Below are 12,302 nucleotides of genomic sequence, written 5' to 3' on the forward strand. Positions count from 1 at the left end.
TTTGCACTGGGGGTGTTGGTAAAAATTACAAAATAAAATATAGCGCTATAAAATTTGCATAGAGTGACGCAGAAGGGGTATTTGTCGCCAGTGAATAATGGCCGTTGATTATTTTTAGTCAGAGGGCCTTGAGTCGTAAAGTGATCACATTTACCGCTCGCTATAAAGTTTCAGAGTCCAGGAAGCTTTGCGGGTGCTATTTCCGACTACCTTGACCGAGTGTGGTTGATACTTGTGACAATATACTGCTTTGTAGATGCATTATTTATTTATAGATTAAACAAACAAAACTAAGTACAGATTGCGTGCTAGATTTTACAATAGTAGGTACCTACAATATTTTTACAACCATACTAATATTATAAATGGGAAAGTGTGTGTGTTTGTTTGTTCGTCTTTCACGGCAAAACGAAGCGACAATATGTCGTGATTTTTAAATGGACGTAGTTGAAGGGATAGAGAGTGACATAATGCAACATTTTGTCTCTTTGTAAGCACCTAAAATGGGGGGTGAAAATTTGTATGGAGTATTCCGCAATTTTCAAGGTAGAAAGCTAAAAATTGGTATGCGGACTATCTGTCACTAACAAAAAATCGTGCATCATTTTTTTTGGGAAATCTGCTCGCAACCTCTTCAAAGAGGGGGTGAAATTTTATATGGGACTTTTTGCAGTTATCATGGTAGGAAGCTAAAAATTTGTACACAGACTCTTTGTTACCAACGAAAAAGACCTGCATTTTCTTTTTTTTGGAAAGTCAGTCTCTCCACAAAATTTGTAAGTACACTGTGATACAAACGAATCTTAAAACATGAAATCTATCGAACCATAAATCAATCGGATTTTGAGAAAAAAAATCAACACTCGAAAGATAGATAAGCGTCATCGACGCTAAACGTGATGAGTTGAAGGCCCATCCCCCTGCCGCTCACTGTGCGCAGGAGTTCACTGTAAAGATAGGTTACATAAGCCATCTTCGGGTGCATCAGCGTCGTGCCGACTAGGAGTCGAAGTGGTCGCCATGGCCGAAATCGGTCGGAGATCATCATCAAGTGTTATTCATGGATTCCGATAGATTGATACTGATGCATTGATTGATAGGTTTCTGAAATACGCTAACGTTGTGATCAATTTTTGGCTATTCCTGTTTAGCTTTATAATCGCTTCTCGATTAATCAATTATGGAATAATTATGGACTCCTTAAATAATCTAAACGTCGATATGCCTATCGATAGTATCGATGCTATCGATATTGAAAATGATTTTATTTTACCGATTGTAATCTTATAATTGGTAGATATAATCGATTATCGACGTATAGGTTAAGATAGTATTGTTGTATAATCTAGGTGAACAGTACTAAATAATAATAAACAGTCAATATGTCCCACTGCTGGACACAGGCCTGCCCTCAATCAACCGAAGGGGGTATGAAGCATACTCCACAACACTGCTCCACTGCGGGTAGGTGGATATGTTCTTACGGCTTAACGTGCCCTCCGAAGCACAGAATCATTTTATGGGAATCAGAATACTTTTTCAGACAATCAGACGATTCAAGCCTGCAAAGTCCTTACCAAACAAAAGACAGTCTCACAAAGTGATTTCGACAACGTCCCCATCGGGTATCAAAACTGTCTCAGTTAATACCTCGATATAATCGATCATTGCAATATACTCGATAGTATATCGATATTTAGATTATTGGGAGGCTTATAAAATAATCGATTATTATTCATCGAGATACAGTCGATCATCGGGCAACACTACTTTACGTTTCAAATTTCCGGTTTGATTTCCCGATTTCCGAAAACAAAGTCGTTTTCGCATTCTATTTTACCCTTGTTTTTCGGAATTGATTAATTCCTTTAGTTGTATTTATAATTATTGCTGGGCTTTTAAGGAATAAGACAATCACTTTGGATTGAGATTCTGTTCCAAGTTCTCTTCTTTGTTCTAAATCAAGAAAGGGGAACCGTGTTTTCCTGAATGTAACGGAAGCGAGTCGCGAAAAAGCTTGTTACTAATAAATTATCTGATTGAATGAAATATCCTTTTTTACCTTTTTTGAATCAGTATTTCACCTTCAGAATACTTAAGTAACTGCACATTCTCTTTGTAATTTTCTTAACAATGTGAATTGACAAATAAATCTCAGCATTTAATCATTTTATTTACGAAAGCTTGAAAATAACAGTATATGCCCAGTTTTATCTGTTACAAAATAAATTAAACACCTTTGATGCCATAAAGCCGACCGCAGTAAAATAAAGAGCGGTTATTTTAGGCGTTACAGGATTTCAGTGAGAATACTAAATCTGCGTCTGATTTCACGCGACTAGCGTATTAATCAGGAATTTTATAAGCATGATGACTTATAGCATGACCAGCTTTTGATGACGTCATTATTTCATACTCGTAGAATATTTTGAGGTTTCGTCAAAAGTTTAGGTTGTCGTCTCCCTTATATATACTATGAATTCCCTCTTCTTCTAATCGTGTCGATGGCAAACTAAATAGTATCGGCCCAAAACTTGGCATCAAGTATGGCGCTATCTGCAGCACTCATCAGATCCTCCTGCGTGCAGGTGTTCGAGCACGCAGGACACGATGTAAGATGTTCCATCGTTTGGGGAACAGTGCCGCACTTGCACTTTAAGACCGAGCCATCCGAGAAACCCCACCTGAACAAATTGTCCTTACTTCGGCCCACTTGAGTCCATTCCCCTATACATATATACCCTATGTATACATTCCCTTATATCCGGAAATTCTGTCCAGTTTTTAGTGCCATTAAACGGTCGAAAACCTAGATGGTCCCGTTAATGTTTGCGCGCACCAACCTCGGCAGCTACGCTCGAGTAGCACGCGCACTAAAGACTATTAATACTATCTCCGAACTCCATAGGTACTGACATCGATCTATTAATTTAACGTGTTCGTTAACGAAATTTACAGACTAAGTTGCAAAACTTTTGAGTTTATAATATTTAAGAATAATTGCATTACCTAGTGGAATTGGGATTGCCTGTAATGTGTATGTAAATTGTGAATAAATAAATCAATATTCTAATCGTCAATTGTTTCTATATATTTAATAGTCTTTAATATAATCAAAATGTTTAGTCAGAGAAAAAGAATATAAAATGTGTGAAATTCAGCTTGTATTTTAAGGTAAGAAACCGTATCATTTTCGAACGAAAAACTATGTCGATGTTCAGCCGCTGTTTCGCTGTCACTGAGACAACTGCTTACCTAATTAAATTTGGGTTGGTGTTGTCAGATTACAAATAATCCTGTCGTACGCATTTTCTATATTCGGACTTGTTTACGTAAATACGTCACGAATCGTAATTTACACGGCATTATTTTCTGATGGATTTTCTTCTCTGCTGCACTAAAGGGGTAAAGAAAAACATAAGTACTTAGAATAGTTACGTTTAGTTACTTATCATCCCGGGTCTGTTGTGGAAGAGATCTATGAATCCACACCAACACAAGTGACAAATATTTTGGTCATGGGCTTCTCTTCTTTCGTGACTTTATCAACCCTAGTATCAGGGTTACTGTTGAACTGGCAAATGCCTCTGGCATATCTCATGAAAAAACTATATACTTAACTCAATAGTGACCGGGATCGACTGCTAAACGTGCCCGCGCGTACTTTCAGATAGCTTGGAATGTCCTAATCGCACTAGGTATTACAAAGTGTTTTTTGTGATATATCGTACCCAGGGCTTCCCGAGCGTGAGCCCAATGTTCAAACACTAGACCACAGAGGCCGTTATAGGCTGATCACATGTCCACTTTAAGACTTAAATATCACTTAAATAGACAGACTTAAATATGATTCTGCCTACACAATGGTGTAGGTGTAGGCGCTGGTAATGGTAAAGGGTGTTGTAAACGTGGCACATCAATTATCTGAAAACTGATTGCAATACCCTTTTTATTGACTGTGTAAAGTTCATTCATAGATTGGCAATTAACCGAGCTATTCTGAATCCCACAACGATGAGTTTTACATAAACCTTCCATTAGGTACTTCTCTTTCAACGATCGCAATAGATCCTACAAGTCGCTGTGATTCACACATACATAAACTCACGCCCGTAAGCCCTAGCAGGGTGGGCAGAGCCACAAGTAATCACAAGACAACTTGCAGCCACTGTTGATACAAAATCCTAAGATGGATATGATTTATTATGGTGACAAGGTAGTCTATCGCACATAATAATTGTCCATCATATTAGAAAGGACACAATCCCTCTGTCGCTTTTACGACATGCTCGGGAAGATTAGCAGCTAAACGTGTTCCAAGAACATTAAGAAGATATACCTCTCTTTCAATGTTTTCAGTTTTTTACAAATTCTGTGTATTTGTCGGGTTACCAAAATATGAATGGACAAGTAAGGGATGATAAATACTATATTGCTCGGAGTAATAAGCAGCTGAACGCATTCTATATTTTATTGTTACCGACATTTCAGTAGAGAAAAATCAATTCCCTTTTTAGTCCTTACTTCTGGCATCATCATTATCCCGTTTTTCAGTGTCCGCTTACCTAACCTGAAGGTTTCACTGGTCCGGTATGGGAGCGACTGCCTGTCTGACCTTCCAACCCGAAGAGACTACCACCCCAATACAGGTTAGGTCAAATAGCTTCGAAACGAATTTCTTGGCTACGTGTGTTTCTTCACGACGTTTTCCTTCACCGCTGAGCACGTGATAAAGAATTATTTCATTATGTTTAGATCAGAAGATCTAAACATGAAATCGAAAACAAGTTCGAAAATCATTGGTTTAGGCTTGGGATTCGCACCTGGGACCTCAAAGTCAGAGCCAAGCATTCGTCTAACTGTACTTCTTTAGTTCTTACATAAATTCACCAAAAGCGAAGAGTGAAGTCTACCCATCATTCCATCAAGTGTGATAGAATATTTTACACGTCAGTTTACATAAACGTCGCTTCGAGGTTGCATAAAGTGCAGCGAATAGGTTTAAAGTGGAGCAAACTAAACGTTCAGGGCATAAAGTCTGGTTCGAAATGATCCCGATGAAATCTCGCAGAAGCGCGAATTTGAAATGGAAATGAACACTGCATGCTAACGTAAATATGTAGTTCTCGACCAAACGTAAAATGTTTGAAACTTTATACAGATTTCTTTAAGTAATGACATGACGTCATGTGTTGTTTGGGTCATAGATACTTGATATCACGAGGTTTCCAGGATTAAGTGCTCGGTTAATGGCAATGATAATTAGAGTGTGTGTATATACAACTATATACATTTCTGCCCATCCAGCCAGGCGAGATGCCATAAAACGACATGACACTAATCAGTTCCGCATTCCGCATATGGATGGAAGTGAAAATTACTGGAGTTGAAAGAAGAACGTTCCTGACGATAGGAGTATTCTAGCCATAGAAGTGGCTGATCAGCTCGCGACAACACGAACTTCAAACCCCGATACATACCCCGTTGGCATGGTCAGCATTTACCCTTTTCCAACTTATCAGTAAATGTAGTGTATGAGAGAGTCAGAGAGAGGTGAGTGCCAAGCGCGCGTTCAGTCTTACAAAAGAAATCAAAATAAAATTACAATTCAATTTGCCTCGGATGGAATTCACTATTTGGTCGGGAAAATGGGGAGCGCAATGAACGGTGTTTTGAACAAAAACAAGTCAAGGAAATAACTACACGTTTGTCGCCATAAAATAAAATAAAATAAAAGATTTAATAATAAAAAGTACAGTTACAAAGTGCAGTGGGTAATAGTCGGAAAACTCTTGAGCTTTACACGAAACAAAACAGCCCCTGACGTCACTGTTGTAGCTAGTTTCACAAGTTCTTGTCAGACATTTTGACGTTTCCCGGGTAACGTTTGTTAGACAGATTCAAGTCGAGGTTTTGATAGATAAAATTGAGCTGCATGTGACTCCAATCATCAGGATCTCGCAGGTTACTTTAAAGCGAGTTCCTTCAGAAAAGGTTATTTTGTTACAAATTAGTAATTACTTACGTCCGAATTTTCTCCAATAAATGTTTTTTTTTAAATGACGTTGGTCTAGCAGAAAGTGAGGCGTGGTTACTTAGTTCATCTTGCGATGGACTACCCCAATTGGGATACAGTCGTACGTGAGCTAATGTTATGTGTTATGTCACATCCCTTTGAGACTACAAGTTCAAAAAGAACTTTTTGAAAGACACAGATATTTTTATACTTATACCTATGTATGTGTAGAGAGCATGGGCCAATATACACACAAACAAGTATTATTTAAATACGTTAATTCCACATCATTCTATTCCGGAATTGAATGTTCGTTGACAGCAAAGTTGCAGTGTGTTCCATTCAAAAATAAATATTCAAAAATAACATATTTTTTAAAACATTTTAATGTGTAAGTTTTCATTTTAATTGTAATGTACCTATTTAATTAACAAAATGATGTTTGCTGCAGCAAACGTTAATCATTTTGGTCATGTTCTTACAATAAATATTTTTGTTTTTTTTTTACTGTGCTAGACTTCTAGAACAAAACACTAGCAAAAGTATACTGTTAATAACAAGCACAGAAAACTAAGTAAAACTTCAGACATTCTCTGTGTTACCGGATCCTACAGAAGACTCCTCATAAAAGACAGCACGCGTAATATGATAATGGGTATAATCTTTCGTCTGAGACGCATTGTTAATTTTATTTACTTTATATATTATATTTCCTCCCATTTTAATATTTCTAAGATTTTCAAATGTAATAAATATTATCCTTCTCTGAAAATCTCAAGTATGTAAACCATAGAGTAACAAAGATTTGAACGATGTATAAAATATTGCTGTTTAAATACTTAATTATATCAGGAGTACCTGATATTCAGTAGGATACGATAATAAATAAAATACCCTGCGGACATGTTTAGATATTTTAGCCAAGCATAATATTTGCTTAACTAGTGTACAGTAAGTCTATGTCTTGCCTTAGGATAAAGGCATTCCTCGGGGACAACAGGGACCCGAGCACGTCGGAGGACCAGGGACCTAATTTGTATTAAAACTATAAAATAACATCGTAAATTTCCCTGTGAAAAGAAGCCTTGGCCTAAATCTTCTTCGTTATCAAACCCATGGGGCATAATAAATACCCTATACCATTCTCTGATACCCTCCTTTTGTTGACTGGATTACTGGTTTCATTTTAATACCCCGTAATTTATCTTTTTTTTTTATTTTCGTGCAGCAACTTCGGAAGGACGCCTGTGGATTTAGGCCAGCATGTTATGTGGTTGATTGATAGATTTGCTTCGAGAAGCAAGTTTACACCGAAGATGTAATATTGTTATCACTTCGCCCTACATTTCCTTTAGGTAACAGATTAGTTCAATAAAGAAATTTGTGCTTATTTCTTTCGGCCATACGGCTCACCATCGCGATAGTCTAAAGCTCGATAAAGCGCAAATAATACTTAGTTAAGTTCATTATGCTATACCTCTGAATAGCCCAATTCGGAATATAATAGCGATCTTATGTTATGTTACGGTATTCTTTCTCACGTGTGAATTAAATTACAACTTGGAAACTAATTCAGATTCAGTGACATGGATTCCAATCAATAATGACCGGGTTCGAATCTCAGTGGGGACATACCACAAAAATCACTTTGTGATCCCTAGTTTGGTTAGGACATTACAGGCTGATCACCTGATTGTCCGAAAGTAAGACGATCCGTGCTTCGGAAGGCACGTTAAGCCGTGGGTCCCAGTTACTCCTTACTGATGTAAGTACGTAGTCGTTACATGAGTCATGTCAGGGGCCTTTGGCCGCTCAATAGTAACCCTGACACCAGGATTGATGAGGTTGGTAATCCACCGCACAACCCACACGATAGAAGAAGAAGATGTATAATTTTTCGTCTTAAGGCCGATTGAATCAGGTAGTTATACTCTCTTGATCTTTGAAAGAAGCAATCAAATTATCCAAGTTATTTTCCAAAACTTTCATCGAGGTGACAGCAACAACGAAACTCCCTAAATCCTTTTTCTAACTTCTTAGCCTACATTTCTATAATTCTGCTTTCCGTTATTAAAATAACTGTCTAACTTGTCTAGGGCATCATTTTCATGTCTTAATTTAGGCAAAAAAAGGATAACTTATAATTCCTTATGTCAGCAAAAAAAACAAAGTTGTTTACAAAAGTCGTTTATTTTTACTTGACCGTGTCTAAGCGATAAAAATATTTACTCACCCATCCTATTTATATTACATAGACAACAAACAACTTGTTATTTTTTTATTTAAGAATTAATAAAGCATTTTACATGTCCTTGGTACTTTCAAATAGTAATAACTAACATTAGTAGGTATTTTCAAATTTGATGTTAGTACGATTAAAAATATTTTATATATTTTTCTCCAATAAATTATTATATTATTTATTCACTTTTTTAATACATTATTCGATAATCTTTTCTTTAAAATACGACTAGATTTGGTGTTATTAGTAAAGCCAGTGCTTAATGTCTTTGGCATAGTTGTCGAATAATTAACACAATTTTATCGATATAGAAATCTTATATCATACATATCTATAGGTACCTTATTATAATAAATAGATAATAATAAAACTATCTATTGACTTTGCGAACTTATGTACTATTGAGTATGAATTATGTTCCACCTTAATTTATGTTTGTGACATGCAATAAATGAATATGAATGAATGAATGAATGAATACGTAGACAGGACAATAGCAATAAATTGCAGGTTTGGAGCATATAACGTAGGATGAATAAGGTCTGTCAATGTCTATAAACCGACAACATCTTTTTTTTTTTTTTTTTTTTTTTTTTTTTTTTTTTTTTTTTTTGACGTGACTTATTGTAGATTTGCCGCAGATGGCATTAACTACTTGGCCGGACAAATGGGGAGCGCTGAAGGCTCTCACCCGGTACAACGTTTAAGACAACAGGCCTGAGGGTGCCCAGTTGGGCGCGAACCTCGGCTCAGGGCGTCGTCTGAGAGGAAAAATATTTGAAAGAATTAATCGACCCTAGTGGGTCGATAGCGATAAGCGCTGAATGAGGGAAATCGTCGACCACGCCGGCGGGGTCGGTATCGGGGACCTGAAGTGTTTGGTGTCGCGAGCTGATTGGCTGCCTCTATGGCTAGAGTGATCGGGTCGTCGGGATCGTATATTACGTCCTTCGGACGCCGATACTTTTCAGTACCGTCCCTAAGCGGAATGTACTCGGAAGCCGCAACTACCAGGGGATTTGGGTGGTGCGGAGCAGAATCGAAAAAACGTTTGGAAGCTAATTTGAGCCATTGGGCAATGGTTGGCAGACCTAGGTCAATGTGCAGATTTTCATTGCGAAGGAACCACGGAGCTCCCGTGGCTTTCCGCATGAAACGATTTTGTATTACCTGTAGACGGTGAATTTGAGAGGGACTCGCGTGAGCGAAAACTACCCCTGCGTAGGTCATGATCGGACGGATGCAAGTCGTGTAGATTTTCACCTTATTCCTAAGGGACAATTTACTTCGCTTGTTAAGGAGACAGTGAAGACGGCCCATTACAAACGCGGCGCGATCGCGCACACGTTTGATATGGGCCTTGAAAGTAAGACGTCTATCTAAGACTACGCCGAGATATTTGACTTGCTCCTCCCAAGGGATCGGCTTGCCAAACATCGTGATGACTTTAAGTTGACGGCGTGACCGTGGCGTGTTATAATAGCCCTTTGAAAAGTACACCGCTGCACTTTTCTCCGGGTTTACCTCGATTCTCCATTTGCGAAACCACTTGCCCAAGGCATTGGCCGCGCGTTGGAGGATTCCGGTCATCATAACTCGACCACGGCACGAAGAATAGATGGCTGTATCATCCGCAAATAAAGCTAATTCGGTATTAGGGGATTTGGGAATGTCACTAGTATATAATGAAAATAGTAAAGGGGAGAGGACGGAGCCTTGTGGGACTCCGGCATGTATCGGGTGCGGTGACGAGAGCGTCCCCTCCACGCGGTAGCGAAAGGTTCGATTTGAGAGGAAGTCTCGTATGATGTGCACGAGACGGTCTGGCACTCCCAGTGAATAAAGCTTGTAGATCAAGCCGTTGTGCCAGACTTTGTCGAACGCTTTCGCCACATCGAAGAAGAGCGCTCCCGTAGCGACAGGTTTTTTTAAGTTTAATCTACTAGATATATGTTCAACAATACGGTGCACTTGTTGAACGCAGGAGTGTTTGGTTCTAAAACCAAACTGCTCTGGTGGAATAAGACTATTGGATTCGGCGTAGTCCCGTAATCTAGCAAATATGAGCCGCTCATAAACCTTCCCCATGGAATTGAGGAGACTTATGGGGCGGTAACTCGAAGGTTCGTTTTTAGGTTTCCCAGGCTTTGGTATACCAATTACAATTGCTTCTTTCCACTGCTGTGGAAAGACGCAGTTGCTCAAGGCGACGTTGAATATTGCCGTTAGTAAGCAGATGAGGGGAGCACCGAAGTTTTTAAGGACACGATTCGTGATACCGTCTGAGCCAGGGGCTTTTCGGGTATGAAATCTTTTGATAATACCTAGTACCTCTTCCTCAGTTACCTGTGGAAGAGGAGGATCGGTGGGAGGTACAGAAGCCCTACGCTGAACTTCACAGTTCACCGTCGAGAGGTGCCTACGATCGATAGGGAGAGTGCTGGGCGAGCATTGGGCTTCGAGACTGTCGGCAAGGCATTCGGCTTTTTCGTCATCGTCGAAAGCGGGGGGTTGGTTAGGCCTATTGAGAGGGGGAGTAGGAACAACCGTATCCTTTTGAAGAGACCTAGACAGCTGCCAGATGGCCTGGTGGTGGGGCTCAATGCCGCTCAAAAGATTATCCCACCGATTCTGTCGCATGTCATTTATACGTTTTCTTACAGTATGCTGCAAGAGACGCAAATGACGGCGACATTCCTCGTTGCGATTGGAATCATATGCGCGGGTGGCTGCGTTTTTCTCCGTTAGCAGATCACGGATGTCGGTAGGCAGTTTCCAGCGATGGTCTTCCATCTCCGGAACCTGTTTTGAACTTTCGTTCAAAACCGACCTCACGTGATCCGTGAGGGAGTTAATAGCTGTCGAGGCCTCCTCTAAGGAGGTTATTTCTACTGGGATACTATCTAAGTATACTGAACTGGAAGTCTGGAGGCCTTCGGCCACCTTCTCCCAGTCCAGCACTGTCTTAGGGGGTGCTGGATTATCAGGGGCGTCTAAACAGGAGCCTAGTTTTAATATAACAGGTCGGTGGTCGGATTGTAACTCGTGTAGTACTTCTATAGAACATAAACGTAAGTTTATGTTCTTTAGGAGCGCCAAGTCGAGTATTTCTGGTCTGTGGTTCAAGTCAGGGGGATATCTAGTGGGCTGCAATGGTGTTATTATATCATAATAGAGGGGCTCGGCTAGAGTTTCTAATACCCTGCCTCTTGTGTTTGTTGTTAAGCAACTCCAAGAAAGATGTTTAGCGTTAAGATCGCCTGCAACTATGACTGAATTACTGAGATTAAAGAGGGCTTCGAGGTCACTTCTAAGTAACCTCTTAGAGTTATTAGGAGATAGATAAGCCGACACTAGTGTGATTGGCTGATGTCCTGTCATGCCTACTCGACAGATCGAAGCCTCAATGTCAGTGAGGGCAGGCGGGTCTATGGGTATACAGTGAAGTGACTTTCTATAATAAATGAGAGTGCCCCCTTTGGGCGCAAAGATCCTGTCGTTTCGCACTAAATTATAATTCGCCATCTTGGGGTCGCGATTAGAGGGTTTGAGGAAAGATTCCTGCACTAATAAAATATCTACCTGATGATGTTTTACAAACTCGTGAATCTCTGCACGTTGACCTAAGATGCCATCAGCATTGAAAAAACCTATTGTAAGGGAACGCGGTTTGACTCTACTTTTATTCGTACAATCCATTATTAGGCTTTAAATTGGGACAGGGAGTCTACTAAACTGTCGAGTCGACTAAGGACCGACTTAAAGAGAATACTAAATTCCCTAAACTCGTTGACAGGAAACGCAGAGGCCTGAGGGGCCATCGCAGGAACCGAATGAGGCGCAAGAGTGGCTGCAGGAATACCTAAGTTGCTACTAGGTTGGGCGCGGGGAGGATTTGTGGGTCGGACGATTGCCGGGGGACGAATCCATGCGGATGGACGCTGCGGCGCGAGTTTGGTCTGCGTGAGTGGCAGAGCCGGGAAATCGCGAGTAGAGTGCGAGGAAGGGGCCATATGGGCCTTAGTGGGACCGGGTTGGGAAGCT

The 12,302-nt window shown here is 39.9% G+C and overlaps 1 protein-coding gene across 2 annotated transcripts in view; it reads left to right on the forward strand.

Annotated features, from left to right (window-relative positions):
* Positions 1 to 12,302, forward strand: part of LOC126374477 (ejaculatory bulb-specific protein 3-like) — a 401,847-nt gene that overhangs the window by 95,827 nt on the left and 293,718 nt on the right. The window lies entirely within an intron of this gene.

This window comes from Pectinophora gossypiella, chromosome 17 (genome assembly GCF_024362695.1).
Source record: "Pectinophora gossypiella chromosome 17, ilPecGoss1.1, whole genome shotgun sequence".
In the NCBI taxonomy this organism is placed as follows: Eukaryota; Metazoa; Arthropoda; class Insecta; order Lepidoptera; family Gelechiidae; genus Pectinophora; species Pectinophora gossypiella.